Source organism: Dermacentor albipictus, chromosome 3 (assembly GCF_038994185.2).
Source record: "Dermacentor albipictus isolate Rhodes 1998 colony chromosome 3, USDA_Dalb.pri_finalv2, whole genome shotgun sequence".
In the NCBI taxonomy this organism is placed as follows: Eukaryota; Metazoa; Arthropoda; class Arachnida; order Ixodida; family Ixodidae; genus Dermacentor; species Dermacentor albipictus.
In genome coordinates, this window is record NC_091823.1 from 103,960,346 (window position 1) to 103,977,943 (window position 17,598).

Here is a 17,598-nt window from a genome sequence, read left to right on the forward strand (position 1 = left end):
GTGACCTCCAGGCAAGGGAGGTGCGGCGCCGGGCTGTCGGGCACACGCGGACACGTTTAAACACGCTGCTTCGCCGAGGCTTCTCCCGCACGAAGGCGCAGCATCTTGACTTGTGAAGGGAGAATTATGGCGCTCGCAGGATAGATTCTGCATCTTGCAGATTCGGAATCCGGGCTTGTGGTAATGGCACAACAGCATCCCCGCCCTCAGATAAGGCGCCGGGAAGACGAGCTGCCTCCACGTGGCTCGGATGCCAGGCGCGCACGTTCGTCAGGCTCGTCCAAGTTCACGTCCATTGTCGGGACGCCAGGTAACTTCACGTGCCCAGGTCCGACTCGTCAGGACAGGAGCTCTGCTCACCACGTCGTCGCCAAGGCACCTTGACCAGCTCCGCTCGGGTCGTTCCTAAGACCTTGCTTCTCGCCACTGGTCCCGCTTGGTCGTTCTGCAGCTTGCAAAACCGACCGGCAAAAGGCAACACCCAACACGAACAAGTGCCCTCTGTCTCCCGTCAAACACCAGACAAGGCCATAATTCAAATCAACCTAACCAAATTGCTATCCCTCTTTTTGCTCCCGCTGCAACAAGAGGCAGGTGTGCGATCTAGTACACAAGGCTCAAACAACCAGTTTTCAAATTAACAACACAACAAAATAGAAACAATTATTAATCAGCAATAATAATTGCAAATAGAATGGTCCCCTTGAAATCGCTTTGGACCGAAAACATACTTCTGAGGAAGCAAATGAGGTCATTCATTTTTCCCGGCGATATTTTCGCGGAATCTGAAGCTGCTTATATTTGCGACCCTGCTTATCCGTGTAGCGGCGGTACAATAAGCCAGGTTCCTTGCCAAATGAAACCCCCTTTTTTTCCACTCCCCGTTTGACGCTCTTCCTCAGATCGGCTAATGAACAATCTTCCTGTTGCTCGCGAATCAGACTTTTTCTTTCAACTGCAGCCTGCTCCTGCCGGCTGGCGGAAACCGGAGCGAGTGCGGAGCCCGCGTCGCCTAATTGCGGCGTCGAGTCTATATCGCGGCTAGCACTGCACGCGTCACTCCCACTCACTTCCAGGACCCGCTCGTCTAGGCCAGCCTCCGAGCTCTGCCTCTCCCGTGACTGCTCGCCACTCAAGTTACCGTGATCGGTCCGTGTGCCGCACCGCTGTTCGCTCACCGACGCTAAGTCAAGTTCCCTCGACAGCGGGCGCGCTTTGGATCGCGTGGGGGCCATGTACGCCACGTCGGCAAAGAATGATTTGCCGTGATCCCTCAGCAACTGCTCCGAGCTATTTGAGAAGAGGTAGGAAAATTGCTCCGGAAGGGCGGCTGACACAGCGGCTTCGGTGTTAAGTTTCCCAAATTCTCCTTCAATGCTAACCGTTGCGATCGGTAAACAGACACTCTCCTTCTCGGCCACTTGCCGTATCCTAACGCACTCTCCCGTAAAATCACTCGAGGAGACGAAAGACGGGTGAACAACGTCCATAGTTGCTGCAGAGTCCCGCAGTGCTCGGCACTTCTTGCCGTTTACCTTAATTTCCTGCACATAGGGCTCCAATAGACGTATGTTTTTGTGAGTTTCCTGTATCGTTGCAAAAGCAATTCTCTCTGGGCAGCTTGCAGCGATGTGCCCTTGCTTTTTGCAATTGTAGCAGGTTAACGGTCTCCGTTTTTCAAAAGAACGCGTCATTTCGTTTCGCTGTTTCGGACCATCGTCATCATTCTGAGATGCATTCTGTCCATCCCTTACAGTTTCTTTGGGAAGGGACTCGTCGTCCCGAAACTCGCGACGCGTGATTTCCTTCCGTTCGTCGGGCTTCCCGTAAAACCCATCTCTTCTATCTGCTTTTTCTATGCGCACTGCCTTGCTGTGCAAGCTGCGGCGTGTGTAATACTCTTCCGCTAACTCTGCTGCCTTGTTTAGCTTAACCTCCTTTAGCCTATCTTGCAGCCAGAGCCGGACATCCTCATCAATGCAACGGTAGAACTGCTCCAACGCGATGCATTCGACAATTTTGTCGCGGTCGTCGTAAACCTCTTCGCCCTTCAGCCATTCCACCAGGTCGGCTTTTAGACGAAACGCGAAGTCAACATTCGACTCCTTACCCTTTTTTGCATACCGGAACCTCTGCCGGAAAGCTTCGGGCGACAATTTGTACTTCCGCAGTAGCGCTTCCTTCACATCACTGTAGCTCTCAAACGCCTCCTTCGATAAGCAAGTTATTACGTCTGATGCCTCCCCAGGAAGCAAGGCTAACAGATTCTGTGCCCAAAGGGATCGCTCAATGCTATTCCGTTCGCAGACGTGCTCAAATTTCACGAGGTATTTGGCCATATCCTCTCCGACGACAAAGGGTGGAAGTTGATCGCGTATTCTGGGAACATTAGAAGTGAGACTAGGCGCCGGCGATTTATTTCGGATCTCCAACTCTTTCATTTTAAGCTCGTGCTCACGTCGCTCCCTCTCTCTCCTTTCCTCCTTTTCCTCCTCGCGAAGTTCCTTTTCCTCCTCGCGACGTTGCTGTTCTCTCCTTTCCTGCTCGCAACGTTCCTTCTCCTCCCTTTCCCGACGTTCATTGATATCCGCCCAGGCCTCAGCGGCTTCCTCAGCCGTTACGTCCCCAGTCCTCATGACCTCAAGGATCGCATTCTTTCTTTTGGTTGAGCCCAACTCAATGCCCAACTCCTCACAAATTTCGAGAAGTTCCTTCACCTTGTACTTCTCCATCGTTCACACTGTCCTCCTGCTGTTTACCCTTTTTGAATATACCTGCCGTACGCTACTATAACACTACTAGTAAGACATATGCAAGTATTTCACACTTTGCCCTGTTTACCCCCTCAGCATCCCCTGGTTTTCAAAACACTCTTACTAGGCTTGAAACACCCAAGGTTATCACAATGCAACACCAAATCCTTCCTTAAGCTACTATACCCTGTGTCAAAGAAAGTCTGGTGTTTGAGGTAAACTTCAGGCACTCACCGCGCCGAGGTAGCTGATGCCGGTCAATCCCGTAGCTGCCATCCAGTGTTATGAACTTCAACCGCTGCACCACGATAACGGCTTTGTGGTCCCGTAGCGCTCGTCACCCGTTTCGTGACAGAGCGTTGGTAGCGAAGACTCCGAGCCTGGCGTCGATGAGAATAACAAAAGGGACTTTATACATTATATACAGGTTATCATACAGGACATGAACGGATCGGCACTGGGGCCGAGAGCTCACACAAACGCGACTGTTCTCGCACGACGGCGTCCGGCGAAAACGCGTGACACATCTCACCCCAGTCGGGGCGACACTCTCTCCCGGTGGGTTGGCGGATCCTGTTTTCGAGCGGCGTGTCTCTGCTTTTATAATCCCCGAGGCCCATTGTCACTCAACCGGCCCAATACAAAGTCAGCACACGACGGTCGTCCGAGGGGTCCAACCAGCGACCGCGCTGGCCACCCGGTTCAAAGTTCGCGCGCGCGGTGACCTCCAGGCAAGGGAGGTGCGGCGCCGGGCTGTCGGGCACACGCGGACACGTTTAAACACGCTGCTTCGCCGAGGCTTCTCCCGCACGAAGGCGCAGCATCTTGACTTGTGAAGGGAGAATTATGGCGCTCGCAGGATAGATTCTGCATCTTGCAGATTCGGAATCCGGGCTTGTGGTAATGGCACAACAACAGACCTACTGCGAGAAAAATTTAGTGTCCGTCAGCGTCCGCGCAAAAAACGCGCGCTCGCTGGCACTCTAGCCAACGTCATACGTACTCCTTAGGGGCAGGCACCTTTCGATCATCAATGCCGCGAGCAGAAGTGAGAACGAGCTCGTCTATGCCGTGCCGATGCTGCAACCCGGGCGCAACACCAGTCTCGTGCAGCCGAGCGCAAGCAACTGCGTACCGAGGATCCGGCAGCCTACCAAGTCGTCGTTTACGAACCATTTGGACTAACCCAGTGATAAACACCGGGGCCGCACGTTTCAGCTTCGCTGGTTAACCATCTGTGCTTGGGGGGTATTTTTTTTCCCGCACGTCCGACGCCGTGGATGGATGGATGGATGTAGAATGGATGGATATTATGAACGTCCCCATTGGAACGGGCCAGTGGGTTTCACCACCAAGCTCTTTCTATTATACTGCCTAATGTCATACCTAGGTTAAAAAAGAAGAAAAAGAAAACAAAACCAACGATGAATTGCCATAACCAAATTTTCTGACCCCCTGTTGTGAACTTTGTTTTTGTACGTCTCCGTTTTTTTTTTTTGTAGTTTCCGTACTTTTCTTCCACCAATCTTCCACTCGCCTCTTACTAATCTCTATTGCGGACATGTTTACTTTTCTCCTGTTCTGAACCCAAGAACTTCAAGGAGGCCAGTGTTGCCTAAATTGACCGCTTGGCTGATATCTTCACGTTCTAATAAAACATGCTCTATCGTTTCCCTAGCTTTACCGCAGCAAGCATATGCTTATTCTTCCTTCTTATATCTCGCTTCCTGATTTCGCTTCGAAAAGTAATGAGCTTCCCTTTGAGTTATCATAAATTGTTTCTTTCATAATTTCGTTTTTTCCTCTTAAGTAGTTACTCATGGCAGGTTTCTTTTCCATTGCCGCCACCCATGAGGTTATCTCAGCCTCTCCGACTTTCCGCTTGACGTTCTTTGTTGCTGTGTTACTCACCCTACAGGCCACATGCTTGCTGGTAAGATCGTAGTTTTTTTCCTTCTCTGTGAATCAATGTTATTCCTGTACAAATACCTGAATGCTCTCCCAGCCCATTTACAGTCTTCCATATTCCTCAGACGTCAGGTGAAAGACGCCGCAGCACCACCTATACGTTTCTGGGAAAACTGCTTCAACACTACCCCACCCCCACTACCGCTTATCTAAGTAGTACACTATTGGGGGCGAGCTCCACCACTGGGAAAGCTGGCGCCACCGTCGGCGTGACGTGGCATGAGGAAGCACGTGGACACAGCGGCCGCGTAGGCTGTTTCGGAAGCGTCGAAGCGAGCTGAAAACGAAAGTTTAAAGTCCCATCTGCACAACGGTTCTGATTAAGTGGTGAGGCTATACCGCCTTGGGTATCTGCTTGACAACATTTTAAATTACTATAATAGGTAGTGGCTGCTTTTGGAGGCGTGCAACATGGTAGGCTACTGATCGGTGCCGCAGTGCCGGACGTACGCAAGGGAGCCCGGGGTCAGCCTTATTCACACGTAGCCGCAGGGTAAGAAGCAGCGTGAAGCTTGGCTGGCGGAACTTAGAACCGGCAGACAGTCATCGGCTACAACTTGGGTATGCACCGAGAGGACTGGGAGGCCGCCCTGCTCGGCTGCTCAACCCTCCAGGACCAACGGGCCCTGGTGGCCCGAGCCAAAGCCGCTGCAGAAGCCACGGGGGTCCCGGACTAGGGACCCCCCTTCCCCCCTAGACTTTGTAAGTTCTTGGCCCTTAGGGCTCAGCTCACACCTCCTCCTGTAAATAGCAGAAATAAAGTTTATCACCACCACCACCACCACCACCACCAAGCACAGACGCGAGGAATATTTCTGCTATACGGCGCCGTGACTGCGCGATGTTCGGTGGGTAGCAGAAAACGAGCACTGAGACTCTCGCCCGCACTCGCTGCCCGGCTAATGTCATAAGGGTTTGGTCTATGAACTCGATGATGCTAAATAGTGGCAAGTTCACTGGAACGGAAAGGGAGCGGTAAGAGGCACATTAAAAAAACGAATGGCATATGGTCATGTTTGTGTTACGGATTAATGCACTGGATTACGAAAAAGAAGCAGAGGAAAATCGCGCGCTGAGAAGACCGATAAACATACAGTGCGACGCAAATTGAGAAATAATATTAAAATGTCCAAGAATTTAGAAGACAAGAAAAGATTGAATCGTCGCCACGGCCCATCATAGTCGCCGTAGGCGTCGAAGTTTCTATAACGAAATTATTTTTGAACAGTTCTGATAGCGTCCACGCAACAATGGTTGCTAGTGTGCTGTCAAATGCTCATATGCTGCGGCCTAATAAAAGCTCACGGCACGGTGCGAAAACGCGCTCACAGCGAAAGCGAAACATTGTGCGCAGACATGCATGCAGACGCGCAGTCGGTCGCTGCAAACCCGTGTGATCGATGCATTGAGGCTTCATTCTGTTATGCCCCATTTGGTTATACAGACAGCCCACTATAAGAACACATTTAACATAGTGTACTCTCAGCGTTTGCCTACCTTTCATGCAAGAAGCCGGTTCGGGAGACTCCATCGCTACGACCTCGCGCAGTGGCACGTTCACTGTACGTATCCGGTAAAGAGATTTGCCCAAGATCAAAGAGTTTGCCCAAGATCGTTATATCGACAGTAAAAAACTTCTCTCGTTTTGAGGGTACCTATACAGATGTGGAGAAGGGCTGCCGCGTGGTGTTTTTATTGAGTGCGGTAAGCGAAACATATGAGGAGCGTGCCGCGTGATCCCTCACACTACGCAAGGGAGCTAGGCGCTCCCAACAGATGGCGACTCCGTAACTCTTCGCCCCCAATAGCGCCGCGGAAAGAGCTTAAATTTCAAGCCAAACGCCGTTTGCCCTTCTTCTTGCGGGCACCGTGCGCCTACATACATGGCAGTGCTGTGACGTCACTCAGTGACACGTGACTTCTTTTAAGGCGACATCAGTTGTTTAATACGTTGCTTAAAGTTTAGAGAAATATTAGAAGATACAAACTTAATGTCTGCGTGTTTTTTGTTTTATTTTGTGCCTTAGAAAGAAAGCTGTGCTTCCATTTCGTCTGCTTGTTCCCAAGTCGTGCAGAAACCCGCTCAGAGGACGAAGCCTTGTCATTTTCTCCCGTGTTCCAGCGCCGCCCTCTTTCATCCTCTCTCGTCTGCCCCAGTGCTCATGACTGTGGCAGACTTATACCGCATAGAATAAGCCTGGAAGTTGCTGCTCTACTACTGTACCAGCCTCTTTGTATGTGAGATTAAACCCGATATTACTTCCTTCTGGCGCCCTCTCCATCCTCACCATGTGCATCTGTCACGGCTTGTCGACCGGTTCGCCGTCGGCGCGAAGTCGTCGACGGGGTATAGACCGTTTCATCGGGCGAGGAGGATAGGGCGCGCGGAGAGCCTTTCCTCCTCTCTGGCTTGGGCGATCCGGCGCGGCGCAGCTTGTAAGTATTGCTGTCGCGTGCTGCGGAACGATTTCTTGATGTTTTAGATCGTACTCTGTGAAATTTATGCCGTGTCCGTTCATATAAGGTCGTCAGGGAAGCCTTTCGGTGCATCGGTAACTACAATAGGCGGAAATATCTTTTGGGGGCGCGAAAATGCGACGCGTTTTATCAGCCGCGGTATACGCACATTATCAGTCGCGGTGTGTGTATGTGTTGTGAACTATTTTGCTTATATTGGTTTTAACTCGGCGAAGAAAACCGGTGTCTTTTTATTAGCAGCATGAAATGGCAAATCTGCTCAATATCTGATCGCTTGGCATAGGGAGTAAAACATAAAGCATAAGAGCGCATGCTCGTGCACGGCCAACCTAAGGCAACCGCGAAACATCTAAGCGGCAGGCGCAGTCAAATATTTGTGATGCACCGGCACCGTTCTCGCGCATTCCAGGTCTAGTAGGCTTGAAATTACCATATGTCTACGCTAGCCTTCCTGCATGAGGCCGATGGCGCTGCTCAACACAGCGATCACTGCGGTGGTGATCCAGCACGGTACATACGTAAGCTGTTCGCTTCGGCATTGCTTTTTGGCCTGCATACAGCCATAATATATGAGGGATCGCATAAAAAGAATGCGATGCCTATTTTTGTGGACAAAATTTCCGTAATACGTGTGAGTGCGTCGTAGAGAACGGAACGAACACAACCGAAAAAGAAATTCGGTTATCATCCTCTTTCTAGACAACGCAAGAGAAAACGGGCTAACACCGCAACAGGGCCTCGCATAGTCACGCCGCACAACGTTTATAAATATATAACCGTTTATGCGGTATGCTTGGACCAAGCGGTATATAGAACAAAGATATATGTAATCCAGCACCTACCACTGCTTAGGACGCTCGCGCAGTTCGTAAACAGTCCCTTTGCTGGACAAGCGTAATTCAGACAGTAAGGTATGCTGCTATCACTTGTCAAAACTATTTTATTCTGGGGCGGAAACCTCATACATGGAACCAAGTAGTCAGGCAATGTAACCTGCAGCGAACAGTCTGAACGCTTGTCAAAGTATAACATCACAGCTCCTATCGTAGCAGAACGGTACCCACGCTCACGCTGTTACGATCGTCGCGTATGTTTCATGGCTCCTAAACCGCAGCTTAGAAATAGAGGACAATACTGCAATAAGGTCACATTATGACTGGAACATTCAGAACTACACGATTAATCTCCGAGGCTGATTGTAGACTCGAATATCCGAGCACACATCGCGCTGCGTGTTCCGTCCACCTAAACGCCAGCAGAAATTCCGGCCATGATGCCTTAAACCACTTCAGCACGTCTCACAGAACCGTTTACCACGTAGAAGACACACGTAATACTAAACAGGCCGCACGACGGCGAAAACAAACGCCAGAACCTGCCGCCGAGCGTATACCTGCCATGCAAAAGACCGCTTTCACCCAAGCCAGTATGGCGCTGCTCATAGGCGGCGCCACTGCGCTCACAATATGGCGGCGCCTACGAAAAAACGGTCTATACACGCCGGTTGGTCGTTCCGTACTCAAGCGAACACAGTGAAAGAGTCAGAGTCGGGAGATATAGAGAAAAAAATATATTTCTAGACTGACAACGACACACAATTTAAACGAAACACACACAAAAAAACACAAGAACACTAACACACGTTCACTTATTCTAGATCAGTCATGAAGACGAAAGAAATACAATGAACAGTTAACAGTGGATACAGAAATTAACACTACACAAAACACACTAAACTGCGGTCAACTAAACAGACTTCGAAAGAAAACAAATGATGGCACATGCATGGCCGCGCAATTGTCCATCATTCGTAGAGTAGACGGCAGAGCTTTCCTGAAGAACGCTGGTAAGCCGATCTCGTTGAAGTGGACGCGATTGGCACGACAAATGCATTGAGGGGCAGAAGTACATACAGCTTGGCTGTAAAGAAAGCTCATTGTACCGAACAGCTTACAAATGAGCAGCGGGGCAGACAGGAAAGCATTTTTCACGCGCAAGATATGTTAACTGGGACAAGGTGCAAAAATCTTGCTATCGAATCGCAAAACGTTGGAAACCTTAAAAGCTCGTGGTATAGAGAACGCAGCTTTCTACACGTTAACCCTTTTGCTCCACATCTATACCACATCTGACACATAATTAAGGGAATTTGAATTTAGTTTGTCCTATTAGCACGGTGTGAAAGAAAACAGCGAATGTTCTTTTTTAAAACATTAAAAGACATGGCGTAAATGAGGAGTATTGGAACCAATTTTGATGGTAGTTTAAAAAAAAGACGCAAGTATTTTACGTGCTTGTACGGAACTGGTCTCAATACGGCTTCTTTGGACAGGGCTGAAATATTCAAGAGCTTAGCCTCTGGTGATCCCAGCATCATAAGTACATTTGCGGCTTATCTTAAGACCAACAAGGAAACAGTAATGCTTCTCATCCGAGCCTTCTTAAAAGGATTTTTGGCGCATCAAATGGCACACTGCCGTAGCGCTATGGTGAGAGAGAAGTACAGAAATTGGGCCGTCAGCTATATCGCAGCTGCTTCTGCAAACCTCACTGTCACACTCCCTTTGCCCATGATCTGCGCAACGTGGCGCTGTAAGGCTTGTACATTGTTGATCCAATCAGCAGTCTGCAAAAGCGATGCGAATGACACTGCGATTGTAGAAAATTTTCGTCGGACAGTTCGGAATTTCTTTCAATACTGAAAGAAAAAAAATTCACCGACGATTACGATATACTCCCCAACGCGAAATTTGAGCGCAGCTGTATGTAGGTGTTTTCATTTCGCGATATATTGACTGGCGCTGACACTGTTTCGTGCGGCACGTTGCAAGCGCACCGAAGTGTGGCGCGACTGCATCGCTAAACGGGAGATCGCGAGAGGCAGCGCGTAGGTGACGCGTGGACGCGATGCACAGCAGCCGCCGCAGACAGACCTCCGCTCATGCAGCGCTTGGTTTCCATATATATGGTACCTGTGGACGCGTTCGCCACGTGCCATCGGTGAAGAGATAAGGGCGGTAAAGGGGCGCTACCCATGGGGCCATCTCGTAACGGTAGTCGCCGCAGAGCGCGTCTTGCGCAGCACTACGCTTTTCCTCTCACGCTTTAGCGATATACTCCTCCTCCGCTTTCTACCTCTTGGTTCCACTGCACCTTCCCCCCCCCCCCCCCCGCTTTCCGCCCCGTGCTCTCTTCGCTATCGCAGTCTTTTATCCGCGCTCCGGCTTCGGTCTTTCATCCTTCGCTGTGCTCGCTCGCTCGGTTACTATAGGACGCCGAGGCACGATGTCGGTGCTCGCCGCGGGAACGGGCGCCTAAGAGTTTAGCCCTGAGAAATAAGCGCAAATCTTACTTTTTAGGCCCTCTTTTTTTAAATTTGTCATCTACTTTCAAGCAAAAGCAAGAAATTGGGGAACACACCTCCAGCACTAGACACGAGAGTATAAACACTACACATGAAGCCTCGGCCGTCTCGGCTCGCACCTTTGAATCCGCCACAGATATCTTCATGGAGAGCGGGTTGGGGCCCTGCACCGACAGCCATGGGCAGACGAAAAGAGAAGCGCGGTCATCTGCCCCCATTCAGACAGACGCAAACGCGTGAGCGCTTGAGCATACTTACCGCGCGCTGGCCTCCACGATATTTTGCTCCCGCGGCAAGACGATGCGCATGAGGCCCTCGTCGCACCCTCGCATGCTTCCCTTCGCAGCCACGGCATACAGCGCGCGATCGAATCTTATCGCGCTTGAACTTTGTAGAGAACATGACGGTGAGAGGGTCTTGCGGCTCCGCTTCAGGGGCCACTCACTATCTCGCGGTTAGAGGTGCGTAAACGGCATGTCATTCCATCTGGACCCAAAGTGGCAGTTAAGTTTCGTTATGTTGAGCTTTAACTGTACTTCTATCCTCTTCCCTGTCCGAGTGGACACCCTGAAAATCCTTCACATCATGGCAAGCTGGTGCAAAAATTACGCCTGCGCTTGAAAGGCTGGGTGCCATCTAAGCCATAGAGTTTGCTAGAAGTACTGCAGGGAACTTTGGCGCTGGGATCGTTCAGCCACCACGGGAATGATGGGTAGTACGTGGATCGGTCTGAACGTCGTGCTTGTGTATTCGGACGTTCTTGTAGCGTCGTTTATTACGATTTACCTGGGCCTAAATTATCCTATATTTCAAAGCAATTCATACTTTTCTTTAACGCAGAGGGTAATGAGACGCCGCAAGTACGCATAATCGCCCCCTGAGCCGTGCTCCCGCATGGGTTGCAGAAAATAGCGCAAGCCTTTTCTCCTTCCCCTCAAGAACTACTTCTCTGCCAATTGCAGTGGTTCCGCTTGTCCGTGCGTCCGTGGAGTAATCATATCAATATTGGGCTTCTGTGCTACAGGTCCTGTGCTTGAATCCTGCCGTCAGACAATTTTTGTGTTTAATTATTTATAATGCAGTGCCTTCTTGAAACGATCACTTTGCAAAGTCACAAAGACGAAGTTTAAGCAAATGCGTCATCCATCAAGCCCATGCTGGCTGGACTGCCCTGCTTGCCGGTCCCTTAGACAGGGCCACAGTTCTCTCTAGTAATTGTCTACGGTTCAAGCCATCACATCTTCACTAAAGTATCCGAGAGGGCGCTATCGCTCTGTACCTGTTGAATGGCCTCAATAACGTGCATGTTGGGAATTCTAACTTTGTTCTAGTGGGAACTACATCTCCAGGTTGCATTCTGTGCGCAATGCATTTTCTGTGAGGTATGCAGGAGAACTATAGGGTGTTCATATTTATGTGCTGGGAGCGCTTCCATTGCTCTTTCGTTCTCTTTAGGGCGGGAACTGGCCTGCGGCATGACCATGTATGCAGCAGGTCTATTTTTCTATTCCTCAGTAGCCACCACAATTACATTGTTTGTCTTTGTTGTACTGTAGAATGTCATTGAACAAGTAAAAAGGAGAAAAGACCTTTATGTACCGACAAATATGTCTTTAGTAATGTTATCACAGAATCAATGGAAGTCGTGAAAATGGTGCGAAGTATCGACATTATATTATCGTGCCTTAGTCTTCAACCCCTTGTTGCTTGGACGCGAGAGACTAGAAGCAAAAAAAAATGAAAATAAAGCTCTGATTGTGGTTTCATCAGCTGTAGAAGGAAAAGAGAGAATGAAAGAAGAGGAGAGTCAAATGTTAAGTGCACCGATTTGGAAAGGGAAGATAACAGCCCGCGTGGAAAGCACAATACCCACCTAGATTTTTGCTGTACTGGGTGACGGCGACAAAGTAGGCACCGACAAATTGTCGGACGACCGACGTGCTCAGGATGTGTCCGCTGTCTTCCACGATTCCAACGTTCACTTGGATACGGTAACTATTGTTACACGTTAGAGTGATCTGCAAGATATACAAAAGAGGGCAGTTTCTGTATTGAGCGTTTAGTTTGGAGTGGGGAAGGTGTTAAGTCGCGGTTTAGTCAATAGAATGCGTGCCTTCTTTTTTTTTTATTGGTATGATATTGTACATATGTACAGAAATCAAAATCCAGCCCGTGTAAAGCACCAATGCTGTAGTGTGCGACTCGGCAGCCCACTTACCCTAAATAAACTGTCCGCTTATAATGAAGGTATTCAACTCCGTTATCACAAGGCTAAGCTGCATTGATGGAAGTTGCAACAATCGCAGTGTACAGCAGCATGACTGGCACAAAGCACTTCGTTATTTAGTTCAATAAAAAACCGGCCTGGCACCCCCTGCACTAGCTATCCTATAGAGGCAAATCTTAAATTAAGGTGTTGGGTGTCACGATGTTGGCTGAGAGTGGTTGAGTTTTGGTCACCCATACACAGTTCAACCTAATTGACACTTCTCGGCGGCCGTTGATCGACGAGTTATAACAGCGAAAATTACCAAAATAAGTGTGTCTCCTTGGGGTACATGCTCATCTGTGCTATCTTTTGGTGTGACGAGAAACCACAATGACCAGAAAGAAAACAGGTATAGCGACGAGTATTGTGGTAAGACTGCGTGTTACGAGCTGGGCTCGGAGGAATGCGACTTGTGAAAGCCATCGCTGCAGGCACGCACCAAGATACGAGACAGGACATGCACGGTGAGAACTTCTGTCACCCGCGCTGTCAGAAATTTCTGATATGCTTCCCCAAGTGACGCTGAGGCAGTTTTGAACGAACGCACACTGAGCACATGACAGTACTGTCTTGCGTCTTAGTGCAACGTACGCGCTTGTTCAAAGCCGTGAAGTACAAAGGCAAGCTCCATCTAAATAGGTCGCGAAGCTGCAAAAGGTCGCGAAGCATGCCAAAACTTATCGCCAGAGATATCAGTTAGTGGTGCATGATTGATGCGCGACTAGGCTAGGGGGATGGGATGGGGGCGACAAACACTGAAACTAGAAAACATATATGTGAAAAAAAAATGTTCGAAAAAAGTTTGAACAGAGTACTGCCATACGAGTCATTTTCTATTTCACAATTTAGTTTTTCGGTCTCGATGACGCCTACCGATCAGTGATTCTGGCGCAAGCCTTGGGAAGACTGTGCAAAGCAACTATTACGTCGTTCGGAATGCCGTGCTCGTGTACTTGAACGCGGCGGCTGTGTCCGAGCTTTTTTTTATAATTTCCTTGTGCGTTTGTTTAAAGCGTGGCGTGGACTTCACATCAAATTTCGCGTGACCTAGCGCACGGCACTCATTGGCGTAGGGTGTGAGTGCAAGTTTTTTTGTTATCGCGTAAGTTCACGCTGCGTCTCGTCGTGACGATTAATGCGGAACGGTCCGCGAAGAAACGTCGCGCTATGTTCGTTCGCCCAGCACAGGCTCCGATTGTCTGACGGGCAGCCAAATTAGTAAGTAGAATGTTTTCTAAATGATAATACGGGGCAATCTTGTCTGATAATTGTTGCATATGAATACATGGTGTCGCGCGGAATTGCGGAAGGTTCTGGGAAAAGGTTTCGCATATGTTGCCATACATTACGACTGTCTGCTCGCCATAGTACCTTCCTAAGGAACCTACTGGAGCAACTGCTGTCAATAACAGCCTAATTATCTTCACATTAATACATACGCCACTCGTATAGTTTAATGACACGCTGGCGCTTCAGCCGAGGCGAGTCGCAAGCTCGCCGCAGCCTCAAAAGAAAAATACGCGTAGCTACTGGCGTAGCGGTCTAAATGCCGGACGGCAAAGAAATTCAAGCAACCGCACCAAACAGCATAAGATCTTGACGTGACTGCCATTTCCAGTTGTGACGTCGCTTTTTATTTTTATCTTTTGCTTGCTGTTAGTTTGTCCTCCCCCTCCCCCTCCTCCCACACCGATATGTAGATGGCGACGGCTGGAACGAGCCGCCATTTTCTTCACATGTGGGCTTCTATGGAAGCTTCGCTACCAGTTTACATATACCTTGATAAAGGCGCAGCTTTTTCGCACAGCGGGATGGACCGGATTTCATGCGGACCCGCCCAACCGCTCAATTCGTATACACCGATCGTATGTGGTATCAGCAGGCAGCGTCGTTTCCTACTATCGTCTGCTCGCGTCAGCTCTCGCTCGTGCTTATTTTAATTGTAATTGTTTGCGATATATTTTTTTTTTGTTTACAATGATGAGTCTAAACCGAGACGTCCCGACGGAAAGGTTTTCGGAGACAGTGCGCCATATCCGATTCTGTGCGAGAAGACGGACCCTGATTACAAGGGCTCGGAGGCCACACCCAGTAGCTCATTCTCCTGGTCTTATGAACGCCGCGACGCCTCAACAGAAGGGACCCCATCATCACGATTATGATTAGTGGCAACGACATCGTCATCATCATCATAAAGCATTACTCGCGGCAACACTAACCCAAGTGAAGAACGTAAAAACAGCGCCGATCTGTCAGCAGACGAAGAAAAAAGCACGCGACATCGCGCACTAACACGCGGAGTAAAAGAGAGGAGGCGAGAGTTCATGTTGTCACGTGACTGCCGCAGCGGCTCGTCGCCAGTTGATGTGGCCGATTCACTGAATAAGGTGAAATCTGTTTCAAGGGCGCGTGATGACGTACAGGAGATATCACGTGACCTAAGGAAGGCCAGAAGGGAACCAAAGCATGTCCAGCCTTGTATAAAACTTTATTAATGATTACCAAAGTAAATTAAGGTGTACTAAGGAGGATTAGGGTGTATTAAGGAAGATTAAGGTGTATGAAGGAGGATTCATGCGAATTACATTAGGTTTTAGCCTTCGCGTCTCTTAGGCGGTAGCTAAGAACACCGGGGAGTTTTACACTGGTAGCCTGCGAAGTATAGTGCAACTTACGAACGAGAACTTAAATCACAAGCGCGGCTAAAATGGGGTAGCGGCGAACTAACTCTCACCGGGGGTGGTTTCGAAGTGAAGCCGTCGCTGGAGAAGAGCTTCAGCCGTGAAAACGACAGCACACGGCCGTTCCACGAGGAACCGGGATGCGGTGAATCCGGGTGGGAATACTGAGCCTTGCTACAATCCGCAAATTGCAACTATATGCCGTTATGTTATTAATTAACACGCTAACTTCTGATTTTTCAATTTAGCTGGATATGTCTTTCGCTTTCTGCACCCAGGGTGTCTACCGAGTTGACATTTCCAAATTCCCTGAGTTTTCCAGGTTTTCCCTGAGTGCCTTTGGGAAATTCCCTGAGTGATGCAGAACTATGTTTTAAGTCAAAACTGGCGGGAACCATATCACCCGTTGCTGTCATTCTTTAATAAGCATATGAAAATTTTTTTAAAAGAACCGACTTAATCGAATTTGAATACTAAGTAGTGTTTATGTTATTCAAAAAAGGAATAGAAGGTAGGGGTTAGTAAAATGGACAGCAAATAAAATGACTTCGAAAGAAATTGCAAATCAAGTCAGACATTCTCAAATACAAATAAAAAGGAGATGCATAGACAAGCTAAGTGGTATGAGGCCCGAATTTTGTCACAATTCAGAGTCTCTCTCAACAGCTCGTAAGTCAACCTCAACTGTCCTAACATACTCTCAGCCCGCGCTTGATGCCTCAGTGTTGTGTTTCACTGCTTTAAAGAGTCTATTTTGGTTTGTATGAGGGACATCTGCATCTCGGCGTCAGCCAAGAGTGTTTTTTTTTTCAGATCAGGCTCCTTCAATGAAGCACTCGCATACTTCATTACCCGTTAATTCCTCAATGCGTCGGTCCTTTCTGTTCTCGTTCTCCTTTTGTCGCGCGTTCGCACTACGGACCATTTGAAGCATACTCATAGTCAGTTTATTGTCAACGTCCAATTTTTCGGACCCCCTATAGGGGCCGCGAAAACTTCCAAAAATCAGGCAGTCCGACAAAATAAATGCATGTCTTTTACTGCTCTTAAGGGCTCAAACCGACACAGACACGTCTGGAAAAGCTCTGAATGCCTGTCAGTACACTTATTAGGCATAGCGGTGCAATACATTAGGCAATACATACTGTGTCCCGTGACAATTGCCCCTTCCTACGCTCGTTAAGCTTCACTGCAATACTTTTTTTATAGCTTCACCGCGTCACACAACTGTACTGACGCGAAACTAACTTTCAGAAACCAGCATTATGGAACGCGTCGTGCTTTCCGAGCTTCGAAGCCAAAATTATTGCTGACAGCGGAGAAATGAAGAAACACGGCATCGAATGGCAAGAAGCTTAATAGCGAACGTCGAAGCAGCTAGGCGTAGCGTTGCCGCAGTGTTGGCTACGGCTGCCAGCGGATCTGCGTGCGATAGCGCCGGTTCGAGGCGGCGAGGTGATCAAAATGGCAGCGGTGGTGGCTTTGATTAATGCCGTTTCAGACCTGGAGTCCTGCAGAACGTCCGGAAAATCGGACGGCAAAGAGTTCTTGCGTCCGAAATTTCAGACGTTCTGATACATTGACTCTATGGGGTACGTGGTGGTGCCGCCAAGCCGTCCAAATTATCGGGAATCCGGAAAGTCGTTCGTTGACTCTACACTGGCAACTCCTGCAGCCGACGACAGGGTGTCAAAGACAATTCGTTACGAATCCTGTCTGTTACTCGAGCCAGCATTACCGCGACTTTCGACCCTTTCAATAAAATTACAGCTAATTTTCCCTCATAGAGGCACAAATTCCCTGAGTTTTCCCTGAGTTTTTCCAGGCTACTAAAAATCCCTGAAAATTCCCGGTTTTCCCGGTTTTCCCAGTTGGTAGACACCCTGGCAGCGACTATATCTGCCTCTGAATACTACAGCTCAAGGACTACAATGATGTCAACTGCGACAGGCCTTTAAAAAAATCCGGAAAACCTAAATATGATCATCCCGTATATTTGGTATAGTGTTCCTTGTTGAGTAGCTTTAGTGAACGTGTCTCGTTTTGAAAGTATACCATCTGTTGCCAACACTACTTCTGGGAGCG